The 20,666-nt window shown below is 36.8% G+C and overlaps 1 pseudogene; it reads left to right on the top strand.

Moving 5' to 3' along the window:
* The first annotated feature begins 1,870 nt into the window (after window positions 1-1,870).
* Window positions 1,871-4,788, top strand: LOC129503724 (dnaJ homolog subfamily A member 1-like; annotated as a pseudogene).
* Window positions 4,789-20,666: the final 15,878 nt, after the last annotated feature.

The raw sequence follows: 20,666 nt of genomic DNA, 5'->3' as shown, positions 1-20,666 counted from the left end.
ATCACAAACATAAAGAAAGGAGTATTCTGGGAAATTACTTCAACCTAGTGACGTTCACACATTACAAAGGCACCACGGCTGGTTAAATGTAGGTTGTTGAGGTGCAACATTAAACTTTCTGACTCACCAGATCTGGGAGAGACTCAATTCTTTGCACATATAACAAATTCTCCAGAGATAGCTGCCCTGGAAACCATATACTGAGAATGATTACATAATTAGTATACGTGTGTAACTATTATAACAAGTTCCAGGTCTGTTGATAATCCAGTATTTTAATTAATACATCTTAGTAATGTGTCGTATTGTTATTCTTTTAATAAAACTGCCTTAGGGGATCGCTGGGTGGCTCAGTGGTTTAGCGCCTGCCTTTGGCCCAGGGAGTGGTCCTAGAGTCCCGGGATGGAGTCCCACATGGGGATCCCTGCATGGAGCCTGCTTCTCCCTCTGCCTGTGTCTCTGCCTCTCTCTCTCTCTCTCTCTCTCTCTCTCTCTCATAAATAAATAAAATCTTTAAAAAATAATAAAACTGCCTTAGATACCCATTGACTACATATGTTCACCTGTATTTGAGAATCATTAGGTAAAAACTTTTGCTTAACTTTTAAAATTAGAATGTATTGATACTAACGATTCATCTCTCTATCCATGTCTTAATTATTTTAATAGAGCTTACTTTGCTTTTCAATAACGGTCTTACACATTAAATTTGTTATGTATTTTTTTAAGATTTATTTATTTATTTATTTATTTATTTATTTATTTATTTATAGAAAGAACTTGTGAACTGGGGCTAGAGCAGAGACAATCTCAAGCAGACTCTCTGCTGAACGTAGAGCTGGACAAGGGACTTGATCTCACAACCCTGAGAACAGGATCTTGGTAAGAACCAAGAGTCAACTGCTCAACTCACTGAGCCACACAAGCACCTGTTAGTAATTTCTATATGGGACTGTTGCTATTGAGAATATAATTTCTTATATTTTCTAATACTTATTTTTCTAATAATGCATGCCGACTTTTTTCATGTTAGTGTTGTATTTGTCGAGTTGGTTGATAGTTCTAATAGTTTTGTGTATTTTTCATTTTAGCACTTCTGCAAATAGAACAGTAATTTCAGATTGTGATTTTATTTTACATTCCTAAATAGTTGAATTCCTTATTATACATTTTCTAGTCATATAGATATTCTCTTTAAAACTGTTGTTTTAGATCATTTGACTACTTTTTTTATTGTCTGCTTTTTTCTTATTGATTTATAGTTCTCTCTATATAGTTCCTTATTGATTTATAGTTCTTTCTATATAGTTCTGTTTAGTTCTTTGTGCTTTTCTTGCTTTTCACTCTTTTAGTAAAGTCTTATGATGTTTATTTAGTTTACTCTTAAAATAATCTAATAGTTTTTTCCCTTTTTCTGCCTATCTTGGGTTCATGAAGATGTTCCGTTTTCCTTTGAAGCACTTTTTGGAGCCTTTGCTTTAAATGAGTGTCAGAGTTAGGAGTTTATAAATATTTAGGTATCACAATTCATTAGAACCAATGTTGTGATAAATTGAAATGAGAGATTTTCTCATGTTATACTGTGACAAACACTACTTTATGTGATATATGGTCATTTTTTATATGCAAGTGAACTCAACTATTTTATTTAGAATTTTTACATTTATGTCATATTTGAAAATTAATTGTAAATTCATTTTTTTTGGATTCCACTTCTCCAGTTTGTTATCAAGATTATACTTATAAGTTTTCAGGATTTTTCTTTCTGTTTTTATTTCCAGAAAGTATGGAATAGAATTATTGTAGAGAGCAAAATGGAGTCTCTCGTGTCAAGCAGGAGCCTGTGTCAAGAAAGAGCCTGTGTCAAGCAATGACTCAAGCAGTTAAGGTACTGCAGCCAGGAGATATCTCTGGGACCAATGTCAGCTGACACCCCAGAACTGATAACTAGCAAGACTAGACTCGGAGATTTGCAGGGATCCAAAACTGATTAAATCCCTTTAAAAAGTGAAGGATTTTGGCAGAAACTGTCAGACTCTTCAGACTTGACCCTTCTCTGTCTGACCACTTAAGAAAGGCAACTGCTGCCAGGGCTCTACCAATTGATCTTCGAACAGAACGGAGATTCTTCACTGCTTGAACATAAGGAGCAGTAGTGCCAAGACCTGACCCGGACCAGACCAAGGCCTTATTTCAACTGCACGCCCACAGATTGACTTTGCATTGGTTCGTTAACTTTCTGCTCACTTCTGTTATCTTGTTTGTTCTGTGGTTTGTCTTCTGTCCTGCTTTCTGTGCTGTGTAAGAAGTCAAGTTTAATCACATGGTGAAATGTTGTTCAGTTTGGAATCCTGGTTTATAATTGTGATTTAACTTTGCTTTATGATAGAATAAAGCTGACATTGTGGAAAGAAACAACTCGTGTGTGTGCCTCCACAGTGTGCTCATGACAATTATCTATCCTTAAATGTTTGGTACAGTTGGCTAAACTGCCTGGACATGGACTTTGTATGGGTAGTTTAAAAAATTGCCATGTCAATCATTTTAATGTTTTTATTTTCTATTTATGATTTACATTTCATCTTGGACCAACTTTGTAATATATTTTTCTACCTTATCAGAATTTGGATTTTTAGGTACATTATGTAGTATTTTTAAAACAATTAAAAAATAAAAATAAAATAATTTCAATACTATAATGACGATTTTTTCTCTTCTATATTTTGTTCATTGTGCTATTTCCCTCTCAATTTTCTTCTTCATTAGTCTTTTCAGAAATTAGTTTATCTTAGTTTACCAGCTGTTTTTCTTCTTTTATCTAATCATTGATTCTAGATCTTCTGTTATTATTCCAACTCATTTTGTTGTTTGGGGCTCCACGGTTATTTCCTTTGCCTGGATTCAATAGGGCATTAAATTTTACAAACACATATTTCTGTATCCATTGAGATGATCTTACTACTTTTCTCCTTTGTTCTGTTAATGTATTGAATTATACAGATTTTCAAATGTTAAACCAACATATTTTGTTTTGCTTCAAAAGTTCTAATCAATACTATATATATGTATATATATATATATATATATACACACATTTTATTATTTTTGTTCAAAGGACTAGATGAAATATGACTGTCAAAATATTTATCATTTGGGGACTTGGGGACATGGCAGGATTTTAAAGTGTTTTTTTCCCTATTTACATATAACTGAAAACCAATCCAGCAGATAATATTGTATACTTGAAACATCGGTTATCCTTTTTTCACAGTAAGCCTGTTTAATCCTCATGGAGTTAACAGATAAACTGTTCATGATGTTTAAAAGCAGATAGTAAGCTCAAAATGGAGTCACTTATGCTAAACTCTACCAAGACTTAATATGTAACCTAACTGCAGCTTCAGCATCTCTCAGGAATGTGACCTCTAGGGAACTTTCCAGAGCACTCAGTGAAACATGGAGGAGTGGTGGCTGACCAAGCTGCGCCCAGCACCACGCTCCTTCCTGCTCCCCCACACCGGCCTTGGCCCTCTCACTCGCTATAGAAAGTGGTGAAAGAAACCACTTACTGTGATGTTCTGGGGGTCAAACTCAATGCCACCCAGGAGGAACTGAAAAAGGCTTACTTGAAACTGGCCTTGGAGTACCACACTAATAAGAATCCAAATGAAGGACAGAGATTTAAGCAGATTTCTCAAGCTTATGAAATGCTCTCTGATGCAAAGAAAAGGTTATTATATGACAAAGGAGGAGAACAGGCAATTAAAGAGGGTGGAGCTGCTGCTGGTTTTGGCTCCCCCATGGACATCTTTGACATGTGTTTTGGAGGAGGAGGAAGGATGCAGAGAGAAAGGAAAGGTAAAAATGTTGTATATCAGCTCTCAGTAACCTTAGAAGATTTACATAATGGTGCAACAGGAAAACTAGCTCTGCAAAAGAATGTGATTTGTGATAAATGTGAAGGCTGAGGTGGTAAGAAAGGAGCAGTTGAATATTGTCCCAATTGCCGAGGTACTGGAATGCAAGTAAGAATTCATCAGATTGGATCTGGAATGGTTCAGCAAATTCAATCTGTGTGCAAGGAATGCCACGGCCATGGGGAACAGATCGGTCCTAAAGATAGATGTAAAAGCTGCAATGGAGGGAAGATATTTCAAGAGAAGATTCTATAAGTGTATATTGACAAAGGCATGAAAGACGGCCAGAAGATAATGTTCCATGGTGAGGGAGACCAAGAACTGGGACTGGAACCAGGAGATATTATCATTGTTTCGGATCAGAAGGACCATGCTGTTTTTACTCGAAGAGATCTTTTCATGTGTATGGATATACAGCTGGTTGAAACCCTGTGTGGCTTTCAAAAGCCAGTGTCTATTCTTGACAATCGAACCATCATCATCACCTCTCATCCAGGTCGGATTGTCAAGCATGGGAATATCAAGTGTGTGCTAAAGGAAGGCATGCCATTTTATCATAAGCCATAAGAGAAACGTTGCCTTATTATCTAATTTACGTTAAACTTCCCCAAGAATGGCTTTCTCTCTCCTGATAAACTTTCTTTGCTGGAAAAACTCTTACCTGAGAGGAAGGAAGTAGAAGAGACTGATGAAATGGACCAGGTAGCACTGGTGGACTTTGATCCCAATCAGGAAAGACAGCACCATTACAATGGGGAAGCATGGGGATGATGAACATCATCCTAGGGGTGGTGTTCAGTGTCTGACCTCTTTTTTAATGGGGCCAGTGAATAACACTGCTGGCATTTTATATGCAGTAGTGAATGAGTGAAGGACTATAATCATAGCTCACTACTTGCTATTGCTTTTGTTTTAATATTCAACTATAGTAGTGTTTTAAAAGTTAAATGAAGAATAAACTAAAATATAAAAGCTCTAAAAAGAAAAAAAAAGAAAAGGAAAGGAAAGAAAAGAAAAGAAAAAAAGAAAAGAGAAAAGAAAAAAGAAAAGAAAGAAAAGAAAGGAAAGAAAAGAAAAAAGAAAAGAAAGAAAAGAAAAGAAAAGGTAAAAGAAAGGAAAGAAAAGAAAAGAAAAGAAAAGAAAAGAAAGAAAAGAAAAAGAAATGAGCTAACCTAGAATTTCCTGGTTAGCACTAGAAAGTATGTGCTGGCTGATAGACCCTTTGTGTTCCTGTTAGGAGGGTGACTTTGCCTAAAACAATGCATTCTCTGCTAACAGTTTCCTTTTCTCCCACTCACTCTCTGCCTGTAAAAATCTTTCCTTTTCTGCAACTCAGTGGGCTCCTTACAATTTGTTAGATGGGATGCTGCTCAGTTCATGAATCTTTAATAGAGCCAATCAGATCTTTAAGATTTACTCAGGTGAATTTTTGTTATGTAACAATGGTGGGAAGGATTTAAATTATACTTTTGTTTCATCTTAAGAGCAGCAGCAAAAAAGCATGAATTCTTTTTTATAGTATCATACCCCCAAGCACCAGGCAACACCTTGTGGCTAGTTGTTTAAAGTGAAAGGCTGACATTATAAATAGGAAGCTAATTTATTAATAGTGAAACAAACATATTTTAGATCTGGGTGACTTTTGCATTCAAGTCTGTTGATATATATTATCAACCTTTCAATTCCTTGTTATTGTTCTTCATTGGCTTTCAATTAATATTCATTTTTTCTTCAACAAAGTCAAAGATGCTATCACTTCATTTTTGCATAGGGATCTGAACAATGCATTTCTCTTCTTAGTCAATATTTTAGAAACATTTAATCAAGTCAATCAAGTTTTAGCTTTCTGTATTGACTATTTCAAGCTAAATTAATCTATCTATTGCTATAGACATAAACTCCTTAAAATAGACTGACAACTGTTTTTTAAGCGCTCCCTACTATCTTTCCATTTTTCTATGTATTTTGGCAGAAAAAAATATTCTTAAATTTGATTCATTTAAATGCAAGTGTAATGCAAATCCAATGTAACATATATTTAAAGACTCTAAGTTTGATAAATATACCATATCTTACAAACCATATTAATGGTCTAAATATCATATATATTTAAGAGTTATGTTCACTATATTGTACACCTGAAACTAATATTACACTGTATGTTAACTGGAACTTTTTAAAAAAATATTTTATTTATTTATTCTTTTTTTTAATAAATTAATTTTTATTGGTGTACAATTTACCAACATACAGAATAACACCCAGTGCTCATCCCGTCAAGTGTCCCCCTCAGTGCCCGTCACCCATTCACCCCCACCCCCCGCCCTCCTCCCCTTCCACCACCCCTAGTTCGTTTCCCAGAGTTAGGAGTCTTTATGTTCTGTGTCCCTTTCTGATATTTCCCACACATTTCTTCTCCCTTCCCTTATATTCCCTTTCACTATTATTCATATTCCCCAAATGAATGAGAACATACACTGTTTGTCCTTCTCCGATTGACTTACTTCACTCAGCATAATACCCTCCAGTTCCATCCACGTTGAAGCAAATGGTGGGTATTTGTCGTTTCTAATGGCTGAGGAATATTCCATTGTATACATAAACCACATCTTCTTTATCCATTCATCTTTCGATGGGCACCGAGGCTCCTTCCACAGTTTGGCTATTGTGGACATGGCTGCTAGAAACATCGGGGTGCAGGTGTCCCGGCGTTTCATTGCATCTGAATCTTTGGGGTAAATCCCTAACAGTGCAATTGCTGGGTCGTAGGGCAGGTCTATTTTTAACTCTTTGAGGAACCTCCACACAGTTTTCCAGAGTGGCTGCACCAGTTCACATTCCCACCAACAGTGTAAGAGGGTTCCCTTTTCTCCACATCCTCTCCAACATTTGTTGTTTCCTGCCTTGTTAATTTTCCCCATTCTCACTGGTGTGAGGTGGTATCTCATTGTGGTTTTGATTTGTATTTCCCTGATGGCAAGTGATGCAGAGCATTTTCTCATGTGCATGTTGGCCATGTCTATGTCTTCCTCTGTGAGATTTCTCTTCATGTCTTTTGCCCATTTCATGATTGGATTGTTTGTTTCTTTGCTGTTGAGTTTAATAAGTTCTTTATAGATTTTGGAAACTAGCCCTTTATCTGATATGTTATTTGCAAATATCTTCTCCCATTCTGTAGGTTGTCTTTGAGTTTTGTTGACTGTATCCTTTGCTGTGCAAAAGCTTCTTATCTTGATGAAGTCCCAATAGTTCATTTTTGCTTTTGTTTCTTTTGCTTTCGTGGATGTATCTTGCAAGAAGTTACTGTGGCCAAGTTCAAAAAGGGTGTTGCCTGTGTTCTCCTCTAGGATTTTGATGGAATCTTGTCTCACATTTAGATCTTTCATCCATTTTGAGTTTATCTTTGTGTATGGTGCAAGAGAGTGGTCTAGTTTCATTCTTCTGCATGTGGATGTCCAATTTTCCCAGCACCATTTATTGAAGAGACTGTCTTTCTTCCAGTGGATCGTCTTTCCTCCTTTATCGAATATTAGTTGACCATAAAGTTCAGGGTCCACTTCTGGGTTCTCTATTCTGTTCCATTGATCTATGTGTCTGTTTTTGTGCCAGTACCACACTGTCTTGATGACCACAGCTTTGTAGTACAACCTGAAATCTGGCATTGTGATGCCCCCAGCTATGGTTTTCTTTTTTAAAATTCCCCTGGCTATTCGGGGTCTTTTCTGATTCCACACAAATCTTAAAATAATTTGTTCTAACTCTCTGAAGAAAGTCCATGGTATTTTGATAGGGATTGCATTAAACGTGTAAATTGCCCTGGGTAACATTGACATTTTCACAATATTAATTCTGCCAATCCATGAGCATGGAATATTTTTCCATCTCTTTGTGTCTTCCTCAATTTCTTTCAGAAGTGTTCTATAGTTTTTAGGGTATAGATCCTTTACCTCTTTGGTTAGGTTTATTCCTAGGTATCTTATGCTTTTGGGTGCAATTGTAAATGGGATTGACTCCTTAATTTCTCTTTCTTCAGTCTCATTGTTAGTGTATAGAAATGCCATTGATTTCTGGGCATTGATTTTGTATCCTGCCACGCTACCAAATTGCTGTATGAGTTCTAGCAATCTTGGGGTGGAGGCTTTTGGGTTTTCTATGTAGAGTATCATGTCATCGGCGAAGAGGGAGAGTTTGACTTCTTCTTTGCCAATTTGAATGCCTTTAATGTCTTTTTGTTGTCTGATTGCTGAGGCTAGGACTTCCAATACTATGTTGAATAGCAGTGGTGAGAGTGGACATCCCTGTCTTGTTCCTGATCTTAGGGGAAAGGCTCCCAGTGCTTCCCCATTGAGAATGATATTTGCTGTGGGCTTTTCGTAGATGGCTTTTAAGATGTCGAGGAAAGTTCCCTCTATCCCTACACTCTGAAGAGTTTTGATCAGGAATGGATGCTGTATTTTGTCAAATGCTTTCTCTGCATCTAATGAGAGGATCATATGGTTCTTGGTTTTTCTCTTGCTGATATGATGAATCACATTGATTGTTTTACGAGTGTTGAACCAGCCTTGTGTCCCGGGGATAAATCCTACTTGGTCATGGTGAATAATTTTCTTAATGTGTTGTTGGATCCTATTGGCTAGTATCTTGTTGAGAATTTTTGCATCCATGTTCATCAGGGATATTGGTCTGTAATTCTCCTTTTTGGTGGGGTCTTTGTCTGGTTTTGGAATTAAGGTGATGCTGGCCTCATAGAATGAATTTGGAAGTACTCCATCTCTTTCTATCTTTCCAAACAGCTTTAGTAGAATAGGTATGATTTCTTCTTTAAACGTTTGATAGAATTCCCCTGGGAAGCCATCTGGCCCTGGACTCTTGTGTCTTGGGAGGTTTTTGATGACTGCTTCAATTTCCTCCCTGGTTATTGGCCTGTTCAGGTTTTCTATTTCTTCCTGTTCCAGTTTTGGTAGTTTGTGGCTTTCCAGGAATGCGTCCATTTCTTCTAGATTGCCTAATTTATTGGCGTAGAGCTGTTCATAATATGTTTTTAAAATCGTTTGTATTTCCTTGGTGTTGGTAGTGATCTCTCCTTTCTCATTCATGATTTTATTAATTTGAGTCTTCTCTCTCTTCTTTTTAATAAGGCTGGCTAATGGTTTATCTATCTTATTAATTCTTTCAAAGAACCAACTCCTGGTTCTGTTGATCTGTTCCACAGTTCTTCTGGTCTCAATTTCGTTGAGTTCTGCTCGAATTTTAATTAACTCTCTTCTTCTGCTGGGCGTAGGGTCGATTTGCTGTTTTTTCTCTAGCTCCTTTATGTGTAAGGTTAGCTTTTGTATTTGAGTTCTTTCCAGTTTTTGGATGGATGCTTGTATTGCGATGTATTTCCCCCTCAGGACTGCTTTTGCTGCATCCCAAAGATTTTGAACGGTTGTATCTTCATTCTCATTAGTTTCCATGAATCTTTTTAATTCTTCCTTAATTTCCTGGTTGACCCTTTCATCTTTTAGCAGGATGGTCCTTAACCTCCACGTGTTTGAGGTCCTTCCAAACTTCTTGGTGTGATTTAGTTCTAATTTCAAGGCGTTATGGTCTGAGAATATGCAGGGGACGATCCCAATCTTTTGGTATCGGTTCAGACCCGATTTGTGACCCAGTATGTGGTCTATTCTGGAGAAAGTTCCATGTGCACTTGAGAAGAATGTGTATTCAGTTGAGTTTGGATGTAAAGTTCTGTAGATATCTGTGAAATCCATCTGGTCCAGTGTATCATTTAAAGCTCTCGTTTCTTTGGAGATGTTGTGCTTAGAAGACCTATCGAGGGTAGAAAGAGCTAGATTGAAGTCACCAAGTATAAGTGTATTATTATCTAAGTATTTCTTCACTTTGGTTATTAATTGATTATATATTTGGCAGCTCCCACATTCGGGGCATATATATTGAGGATTGTTAAGTCCTCTTGTTGGATAGATCCTTTAAGTATGATATAGTGTCCCTCTTCATCTCTCACTACAGTCTTCGGGGTAAATTTTAGTTTATCTGATATAAGGATGGCTACCCCTGCTTTCTTTTGAGAACCATTTGAATGGTAAATGGTTCTCCAACCTTTTATTTTCAGGTTGTAGGTGTCCTTCTGTCTAAAATGAGTCTCTTGTAGACAGCAAATAGATGGGTCCTGCTTTTTTATCCAGTCTGAAACCCTGCGCCTTTTGATGGGGTCATTAAGCCCGTTCACGTTCAGAGTTACTATTGACAGATATGAGTTTAGTGTCACCATGATATCTATTTAGTCCTTGTTTTTGTGGATTGTTCCACTGAACTTCTTCTTAAAGGGGAATTTTAAGAGTCCCCCTTAAAATTTCTTGCAGAGCTGGTTTGGAGGTCACATATTCTTTCAGTTCCTGCCTGTCTTGGAAGCTCTTTATCTCTCCTTCCATTTTGAATGAGAGCCTTGCTGGATAAAGTATTCTTGGTTGCATGTTCTTCTCATTTAGGACCCTGAATATATCCTGCCAGCCCTTTCTGGCCTGCCAGGTCTCTGTGGAGAGGTCTGCTGTTACCCTAATATTCCTCCCCATGAAAGTCAGGGACTTCTTGTCTCTTGCTGCTTTAAGGATCTTCTCTTTATCTTTGGAATTTGCAAGCTCAACTATTAAATGTCGAGGTGTTGAACGGTTTTTATTGATTTTAGGGGGGGATCTCTCTATTTCCTGGATCTGAATGCCTGTTTCCCTTCCCAGATTGGGAAAGTTTTCAGCTAGGATTTGTTCAAATACATATTCTGGCCCTCTGTCCCTTTCGGCGCCCTCGGGAACCCCAATTAAACGTAGGTTTTTCTTCCTCAGGCTGTCGTTTATTTCCCTTAATCTGTCTTCATGGTCTTTTAATTGTTTGTCTCTTTTTTCCTCAGTTTCCCTCTTTGCCATCAACTTGTCTTCTATGTCACTCACTCGTTCTTCCACCTCGTTAACCCTCGTCGTTAGGACTTCTAGTTTGGATTGCATCTCATTCAATTGATTTTTAATTTCTGCCTGATTGGATCTAAATTCTGCAGTCATGAAGTCTCGTGAGTCCTTAATGCTTTTTTCTAGAGCCACCAGGAGCTGTAGAATAGTGCTTCTGAATTGGCTTTCTGACATTGAAGTGTAATCCAGATTTTGTAACTCTGTGGGAGAGAGGGCTGTTTCTGATTCTTTCTTTTGAGGTGAGGTTTTCCTTCTAGTCATTTTGCTCAGTGCAGAGTGGCCAAAAACAAGTTGTATTGGAACACGGGGGAGTATCTTCTGAATCTGTAGACTTAAGTCCTTGACTTCCCCTGGAACTGGTCCGTCCAGCTGGTCTTCTGGGGGAGGGGCCTGCTGTGCTGATTCTCAGGTGTTAGCACTTGGGGGAGCTGCTCTGCCCCTGCCTGCTGCAGGGCTCAGCGGGGGTTGTTTACCCCGTGAGGCCCCAGGAGGAACAGCCCCAGTGGCTACGGCAGCCCTGGAAGCCTGGATTCAGCCTCCGCAGGAACTACGGGGCTCGGGCTCTCGGTCCGCAGGGCCTGGAGGCTCCGGGGCGGGGCCGCTGATCTGCTCAGCTCGGGGCAGGAGCGTCCTCGCTGTCCTGGGCCCTCCCGGCCTCTGCCTGTCCCGGGGGAGGCCGGATCCTGGGCTGTGTCCCGGCGCCCTGTGCTCCGGGGCCTGCGCTGTGGGATTCGCGCTCCCGCCCCGCAGCCCCCTCCGCGGAGCCGCCGCCCGAGCCCCTCCGAGCTGCTCCGGTCCCCGCCGTGCGCGCTGCAGCCCTTAGGGAGCTCGGCGCACTCTCCCGGGCGCAGGTGTCTGTTAGTGTCCCCGGGAGCCCGAGGGCATCCCCGCCCTCCTGGGTCCTGCTCCACCTCCCTGCGAGCCCCTTTCCGCCCGCCCGGGAAGGTTGGTGCAGCTCCTGCTCCTCCGGGACGGGGCTCTCCTGTCCTGGGGACACTCGCCCCGGCCTCAGCCCGGCTCCTCGCGGGGCCCCTCCCCCTCGGAGGCCTTTTGTTCCTTTATTTCTCTTTCCCCGTCTTCCTACCTTGATAGAAGCGCGGACTCTTCTCACTGTAGTGTCCCAGCTGGTCTCTCTTGTAAATCTCAGGCCGAATTCGTAGGCTTTCGGGATGATTGGGAGGTTTTCTAGGTAATTTGGTGGGCACAGGTGACCTGGGGACCCTCCTCTCCCGCCGTCTTGCCCCTCCCTCTCTTATTTATTTATTCATAGAGACACAGAGAGAGGCAGAGACACAGGCAGAGGGAGAAGCAGGCTCCATGCAGGGAGCCTGATGTGGGACAGGATCCTGGGACTGTGGGATCATGCTCTGAGCCAAAGGCATCAGAAAAAAAAAAAAAAAAAAAAAAAACTTAAAAAGTTAAATAAAAGTTTTGTTCATGTTTATGCAAATCAAAACTAAAAAAAAATTATCTAAATTCAACTATAGATTTGTATCCTGTATATTCAGAAATTGCAGCCTTACATCGTCAAATAAGGGTATTTTCTTATAGATATTTATTATAAGGGTAGATTTAATATATTACTTTAAATATTTTATTTAGTAAATAAATTTCAACTAATTAAAATGTCAAACTATATTTTTGACAGTTCAATTTAAAATGGAAACACTGAAGATCATTTTTTTTCTCAGTAAAATAAATAATTACGCTTCTTTTGTAGGTGGTTTTGGAATTGCATTGGAGCAATCAACATAACATATGGTTCACAGGACACCTGCCAGTAAAAATCTATTTATAGAAACAGTAAACAAATTAATACCTTAAAGAGCCCCATGACTTTTGACACATTATGGTGTCCCATCCAATAAGACTTTATATTACCTCCTAGGGAAAACATTTCTTTACCAGCATATAATCAGTGATTTAACTTAGAAAGATAATCTTATTTCTTTAAAAACCACAAAATGATATTCTGGGAAACAACAGATTAATATTACAGCGAAATGATCCCTTTCCACTATGCATTGTACATGATATTTCCATAGTGTTGGATACAAACCCAGAAATACATATTCAAAAGCCTGCATCTCTCTTTGGGCTGTCTTTTATTGTCTATTATTGATAAAAGGATATGTGTCTGATTTTCAATGTCCGTGTTTTATAGCATGCAAGTATTTGGGAATTTTACAGGAGAGATATTTGACTTTAATACCATTGACTAAATCCTTCATTTTTCAGATTTCTTTCTCTTTGGATTGATATCCTCATTTCTGCTTCATTCAAATACCCTGAGCAATTATTATGTTTCACATAATTTGTATCTTCCCTAAAGTTACATGCATCCCTGTCACTCCTGGTCATCAGTTTGTTTGATAAACCAGACACCTAATTAGTCTTCTTCTCAGTTTTTTTTCTTTATAGATTTCTTTATCTTTTTCCACATAGAATAATTTCTTTATTTGGCATTTGAGCAAAGACATTTTCAAAAGAAAAAACTTGGATAATGACTAGACTACCTTTTACAAGTCTTAAAATTTACTGCTGTGTTTGGATTTGCACATAATTACATTTATTTTTATGGCCAGAATCATTTGCAAAATTATCAACAGTTTATTAAAAAATAGGTTCATCCACTTACCAAATTCAGTAATATTTAGGGAAAATGAGCAGACACTATCTATTTCCACATTATTCACTAGCATACTTTAGTCTGATATCATCATCACATATGTTCTCAAAACAATTGCAAAGAATAGGAGGCAACAAAGCAAATGTGACATTTTTATCAGGATATTTGAAATAAAAATTACTACAACAATATATTATTTAGGTTCATGACAGTAATTCTTCCAACTATATATGCAGTAGGAGCAACACCCTATCCCATCCCATGGGATTCTGGTGAATGGAATGTGGTCGAAGAGTTTGCCCCAGCATAAGCAGGATACAGGTGAATTAACTAATTAATTTTTCCCTATAAGCCAGCATTTGAAAAATTTAGAACATGTTATTAGTATAATAATTTTTTTAAAGATTTTATTTATTCATGAAACACACAGAGAGAGAGAGAGAGACAGAGACAGAGACACAGGCAGAGGGAGAAGCAGGCTCCATGCAGGGAGCCCAATGTGGGACTCCATCCCAGGACCCCAGGATCCCACCCTGAGCCAAAGGCAGACGCTCAACTGCTGAGCCACCCAGGTGTCCCAAACATGGTTATTAGTATAATTAAAATTCTAACTCAAGCAAAATTATTAAATACATTAACGATTTTTCAATAAATCCATATTTAGTGTTTTAGGAAAAATTTTCTAAATGCAGTTGTGTTCAAAGATGCCATATTTTCAGTTTAAAATATGCAAATTATTCATAAACATAAATCAACTATATTGTGAACAACACTGTTAGCCTCTAAGTATGTTCAACTTACTTTATTCACAAAAACCTCAAAAAGAGATTTTCAAAAATATTTCTCTTGTGTATCAGAAGTAACTTTTTTCTCTGTTGCATTTACTGGTCTTGCTAAAGCAACTTCACACTTAGACTTTAATTGCTGAAAAATCACCCTCAGACTTTCATTTTCTTTTACTAAAGCATCTATTTAGCAATAATATAAACTAATAGCACAAGAGTGCTAGTAATAATAAATTAATTCTGCAAACCCTATAATAACTTTCCTCCATAATTCTGGAATCTGATACATTTCACCTCCCAGGCACATTCTCTTTCACTATTATGCTGTTTTGCCGTTTCAACCTAACATCTTTAAAGCTTCTAACAACTGCATTGCCTCTGTGCCATGCAACCTGGAGGTAATTCAGCTTCAAAACCCCATTTTACAGTGTGCTTTCTCAGACCACTTCTGACACCAACTGTTAGAGGTCTGGTTACCTGGAAACCAGACTGTGAGAGGGAGATCTGTGTCCATGAAGTTTAATGATGAAGGAACTCAGAAACAACATCTGTAATGAAGTCAGAGAAGCCAAAAGGCAAGGGAGGAGTTGCATAAAGCCCTCATTTGATCCCACGGAAAGCTGTGAAGCTAAGAGGTCTCTTCAGAATTGTTGCAACCGTGGCAAACAGGATGAATCTTTGTACTCTTGTGTGGATCAGTCATTAAATGTGGGCTGCCTCCCTGCAGGTGATGCATCTTACTGAGAAGCAGATTCTTTGGGCCAGATCCTGGGGAAAGACTTGGCTGTGGGCTATCAGTAGAAGACATTCCTGGAAGGTGGGGGTAATGAGTACCTCCCTCCTGAAGGGGCAATCTGGTAGTGCTCTATAACATCAGTTACAGAGGTTTTTAACTCCAGTATGTGCTCCAATATGCTTCACTGTTATTTAGCCTTCCAAATTATACACATTAAGGCTAATTTCTGCATGATACATTTGTGGAAAGGAAGCTCTTTATCTCTGGTTGGAAGTTGTGCTGTGTTCAACTTTTTAAGTTACGAATATTTCATGGGTGTTACTGGTCCTTAAACGAGAGTACATTTATTCAGGTCTGCAATTTAGTGCTAAAAATGAAGTGGAATTTTCTTTCTTTCCTGTTTACTTATTTATCATTAGACTCTCCCTCTCACATCTTCCACTAGAAGGCTCAATGTTATGCATATCCTCTAGCCAAGTTTCTTGGGGTTTTTTGTTTTGTTTTGTTTTAAATCACTTAGCTCCATAAATGTGATGACTTAAGCAGATACTTACTTTCCATTTGCATGATATTATAAGGCCTATAATTTGAAGTAGCTTGTGCCCGGCATTTCAATATGTTAGAAAATGAATGTAGGGCTAACTATGCCCCTCTAATAATCTGATGGCTCTTTAAAGGTTAGCACTTTCTTTTGCTAACTTCTCCCAATGTACAACTTCACTCATTATTCACTTCCATAATTGCTTAGATAACATGTCTAAGATTTACACTTACATATTTGTTGTAGAAGAGAGGTAATAATGGATTATAGAGCAGGGTGAAAAAACCTTAATTACCTGGGAAGCTAGCTGTGAACATTAGTGAAAAGCCTCACCTCCTTTCAGTAAGAAAAGCACCATCTCTCATATAATGATGATATATGAAAGTGGGAAGACTTAAATTTTCTAAAAAATATTGCTTGGGTTACATCACTTTTCTTCCTTTCTTTTTTTTTTTTTTTTTTTTTTGTTTTGTTTTGTTTTGTTACGTCACTTTTCTACCAGAGTCCACAGCTTCCACTTCGCTGAATAAAATTTTCTCATGATTTCTGACATATAATTGACTGATAAACCTATATTCCTGGGCAGTTAATTCTCTCAAATCTATGTGTATTCATGAGTATTTTTAACAAGATGGTATGAATATAAGAAATCAGTTATTATAACGTATATTGGAAGCCTCCATATCCTTTTAAAAACGTTCAAGCAAAAATAAATAGAAAATGTTATAATGATAACTTAGATTACAAGCAACAAAACCACATAGCTTATTAAAAAAAATAAGTTTCTCTGATAAATTGCAGCCCCCAAACTCTGCTCTTGATAACCTTCACCTCTTAAATTTGTTGCAGTGTACATTACTCATGTTGTCTTGCACAGGTTAATAAGACTTTGTTTTCTCTTAAGGAATGAAAACAATTTCTTCTGATAATTTTAAAAAGATAAAATATAGAAGTACTACAAATTTTGAGGAACTCTAATAGGGTTGATAGAAATTTGTGTGTTATGAAAAACAAAAGTATGGTAAGTTGTTGAATTTTATTTAGGAGAGCGTTAAGTTGAGAAATGGAAAAAATATAATGAAGTTAAGAAATCTTACCAGAGTGAATCTGCTTGAACATCTCCATGTAACTTAAAAATAAGACTGTAAATTATTTTCCCTGGTTTGTAGAGTTAACAACCTCTTTACTAGCCCCACCTAGAGAACTCTGACCCTCACGAAATCGAGGCTGAGGAAATTGCAGTGGCAAGAAAATTCTTTTTGATACTGTGTTTTTCATTGTCAAGACATAAACAGTATTTCTAATTTTCAGCATTGTCATCTAGTCATTCGTTGACAAAAATATTTTCATATTTATACAGCATCATTGAAATTAATTGTATCAAAAGGTATGCAATTTAAAAATGAGAGAAAAATAAAATGTTGCTTTATACAACAAAGATCATAAAATAGTACCTTTTTAATGAACTGTAATTGACTGTAAATTTGATGACAATTAAAATCAGTCAAAAATGCCAGAATTGATAATATTCTTACCATTTACCTCTAACGAAAGCCATAAAAGAATAGCATAAAGTGATAGCTTTAAAAAGTCTTCAAAACCAGTCACCTGATCTAGATGCTTTTCCTCTCTCATACAATTTCTGAGGATATTTTGCATCTGGGATAGGATTTTTATATTGTTATATTCACACAGATAGATAATATGGATGTGCATGCTTAAATGTGCATTCATAGAGATGGATAATATTAATGTATGTTAATACAAATATATGTATTAACTCCCTGTTTAAAGGGCTTATAGTGATTACTTTTTGTAATGAATACAAATTTTAACTTCTTTAAGGATATTTCTTCTTTTTCTTAAAAGTTTTTTTTTAAGAATTTACATATTAAAAAAAGAATTTACATATTTAGAAAGCATGACGGTGAGCACAGAGGGGAGAGGGAGATGGAGAAAGGAATTCTAAGCAGACTCTTCCCTGAGCATGAGCCCAAGGCAAGGCTCCAGGACCCAAAGGTCACAACCTGGGCTGAAATCAAGAGTCCCATGCTTAACCAACTGTGCCCCAACAGGATATTTTATTTAACCAAATTTATTTGCTTTAAAAGAGAACTTTGGGGCAGCCTGGGGAGATCAGTGGTTTAGTGCCGCCTTCAGCCCAGGACCTGATCCTGGAGGCCCCGGATCGAATCCTATGTCCGGCTCCCTGCAAGGAGCCTGCTTCTCCCTCTTCCTGTGTCTCTGCCTCTCTCTCTCTCTCTGTGTGTCTCTCATCAATAAATAAATACAATCTTAAAAAAGAATAAAATAAAAGAGAACGTTTGATATTATCCTATTTGCATGGGATTTGACTATGGAGAAAAATCATCTAGGAAATAATATTCATTATTATTAAATGAATATAATTTTTAGTATAATTATTAACATTTTAATAGTGCTTATATATATGCCAGGTACCATTCTAAATGTTTTACATATGTTAACTATATATTATACATATTAACTTATCTAAATTGTACAATAGATTCCTGATAGAAGTACTATTATCACCATATTGAAAGTAATGAAACTGAGGAACAATAGTTAAATCTTTCCCAATTTATAGAAGCTAGTAAATATTTGGTGTACAACTAAAAAGAAAAAAAAAAAAAAAGACTGGTCTTTGTTCTTTGCTTCTGGGACAAAGCCTTTAAACCCCTGAAATTTCCAGTATGAAAGGGAATGAAATTTTCAGAAATTTCCAGAGTTATCTTTGTTATTCAGTGGGCCCCCAATGACCATACTCAATAGTTTATGCTAAAAAGCTGGCCTATGGTGAGCCCCTATACAGTTTATGCTTATATGAGATTACTTAGGAGGAGTTAAAATTCACCTGAGGCCATATATCTATTTTCATAATATCACTTAATTGGATAAAGAACAATGTATAAAGACTGCAGCATCTGTTTGTGTCCAAAAAAACAAACAAAAATACCTCATAATGTTTCTACTTTTTAAGAAACTTGATAAAGTTTATATTCTAAGTACATATTCCCAAATAGACACAGTGCTAATTTAGGCTTCATGCTTTTTCAGCATACAAGTTTATCTCAAAGACTTCAGAAGAAAACAACTGAAAAGCAGGAATAAGACTACAAGACTATAATTGACATGGATCTACTACATTTCATGGTTACTTCTAGAAATTCAGGAAATACCTATCTTCATACAGAAATATGCCATATGCATAAGAAGAGTCTCACGTCTTTTCCCTTCAGGAAGAAAAAAGAAAAATTAACAAACTAAACCAAAATCAAACAAACAAAAAAAATCTTTGAAAAATATCGCTATCCTTTAAGCATGCTTTTGCACTTTTGTTCCACGTGGAAAATGCCAGGTCTTAAAAGTTGCTGAATTTCATTCATATAATCAAAGAATTTAATGGCTTATATAATTTTTTTAATAAAATGTAATACTAAATTGTTTATAATCTATATACTTAAATTTAAATTGCATTGGACCAGCTCTTTTTAAAAGGGATTTACTATTTATCACAACGTAGCCATAACTATGGATTTAATATGCTTCATCATATCATCCAAAGTCCAATAATATATTGCAGTAGTTTAAAAAATTCCCCAAATATTTACATGTGGTATGTCCTCATTGTTCTCTTTACTGAATTTTCATGTTCACTCAACTGTCTATGGACAAAACTAAAATAAAGAAAGATGTACAGCAAACAAAAAGAAAAGGTGACGAGGAAGGATGTATACAAGATATTTGTATTATTAAAGTGGGTGTTTACATCCATTCAAGGGACTAATAAAGCTGTAGCAAATACATAAAAACATTCAGTCAACTTACAAAAACTTGAGATGAGTTTTTATCCTAATAGCATTGTTTCACTCTTATCAAAATTAATTCAGGATAAGAATCCACATGAATCAATAGTAGGTACCCAACCTGAAATGAAGTGATTGCTTTAAATGATTTCCAATACATCATATCTTATTATATTAGGATATGACAGGTTATGCTGTGCTTCATTGAGTTACATAATATCATTTTGAATATAACTCCAAGTCTATCTAATATAAGATGATGAATCAGGAAATAAAATGACAAGGACTCATTTACTTCTAGGTCTTAAATTAGATTTTTCCGTCCACACAAAAGGAAGCAAGAAAACCAAAATGGCTTCTGGGAGGGCTGTCTCATTCATGTCAATGAGCAATCACCAACTCCTGTCCCTAGTTCCTTATGGGCAGAAATGTCTAATGTCTCTGTAAGAACTAGCAAAAATGATACAGCTTCTCTGGGAACAGCATATATGTGGCTTTCTACTGGTTTGGAGTGAGTGTGATATTGTCAGAAGCGTTCTGTCAACTTTGGGAAATCAGAATATTTCATTAAATGATTGTTATATAATCTGAAAATACCATGAAGACCTGCTGTGATCACATTATAATATATATTGAGGAAATCAACTTAATGGAGGAATCTAGTAATCATAACTGAATAGCATGTGGTTTGGTATACATTCTGCAGTATGTATTGCGATAGGAAATACAAAACTGAAAAAAAATCATTTTATATTAAGAAGAGATGAACATGTTTTATCTAGTTTAAAACTCATTCTGGTTTCAAGGATAATAAATATCAAACTGTATTCCAACATCATAGGAGTAAAAATCTCATCACCAGAAAAATGTTCATTTTAATCGCCTAGAGGAAGGTAATCTTAATAGGTATGTATCCAAAAATGTTATAGATAACTTTATGGGAAAGATGTCAGTGGATTACTGGTGCTGAAATGTTAAAAGGCTTAAGATAAGTGAAAGAAAACATGATATTTAATAAATGCAGATAAAAAGAAGTTGGATTCAATATCTGTTAATTTAGCTAATCTACATTTTTCAGATACGCCTTTCTATGTTGCACACTCATTATATATCGAGGTTCTAGTGATCTACAAATGTAAAGAAAACAGGTCTCATTAAGACTTCAATAAAAAGTTTCTTGGAGAGAAAGTAAACCATGATGACAAAAACATCATAATTGTACTACTTTCTAGTTAGTTTATAAGGTAAACTGTAAGTTAGAAATAACTC

Source organism: Nyctereutes procyonoides, unplaced genomic scaffold (genome assembly GCF_905146905.1).
Source record: "Nyctereutes procyonoides isolate TBG_1078 unplaced genomic scaffold, NYPRO_anot_genome, whole genome shotgun sequence".
Taxonomy (NCBI): domain Eukaryota; kingdom Metazoa; phylum Chordata; class Mammalia; order Carnivora; family Canidae; genus Nyctereutes; species Nyctereutes procyonoides.
The sequence above is the reverse complement of the archived record's forward strand: the minus strand, read 5'-3'. Positions and strand labels throughout refer to the sequence as shown.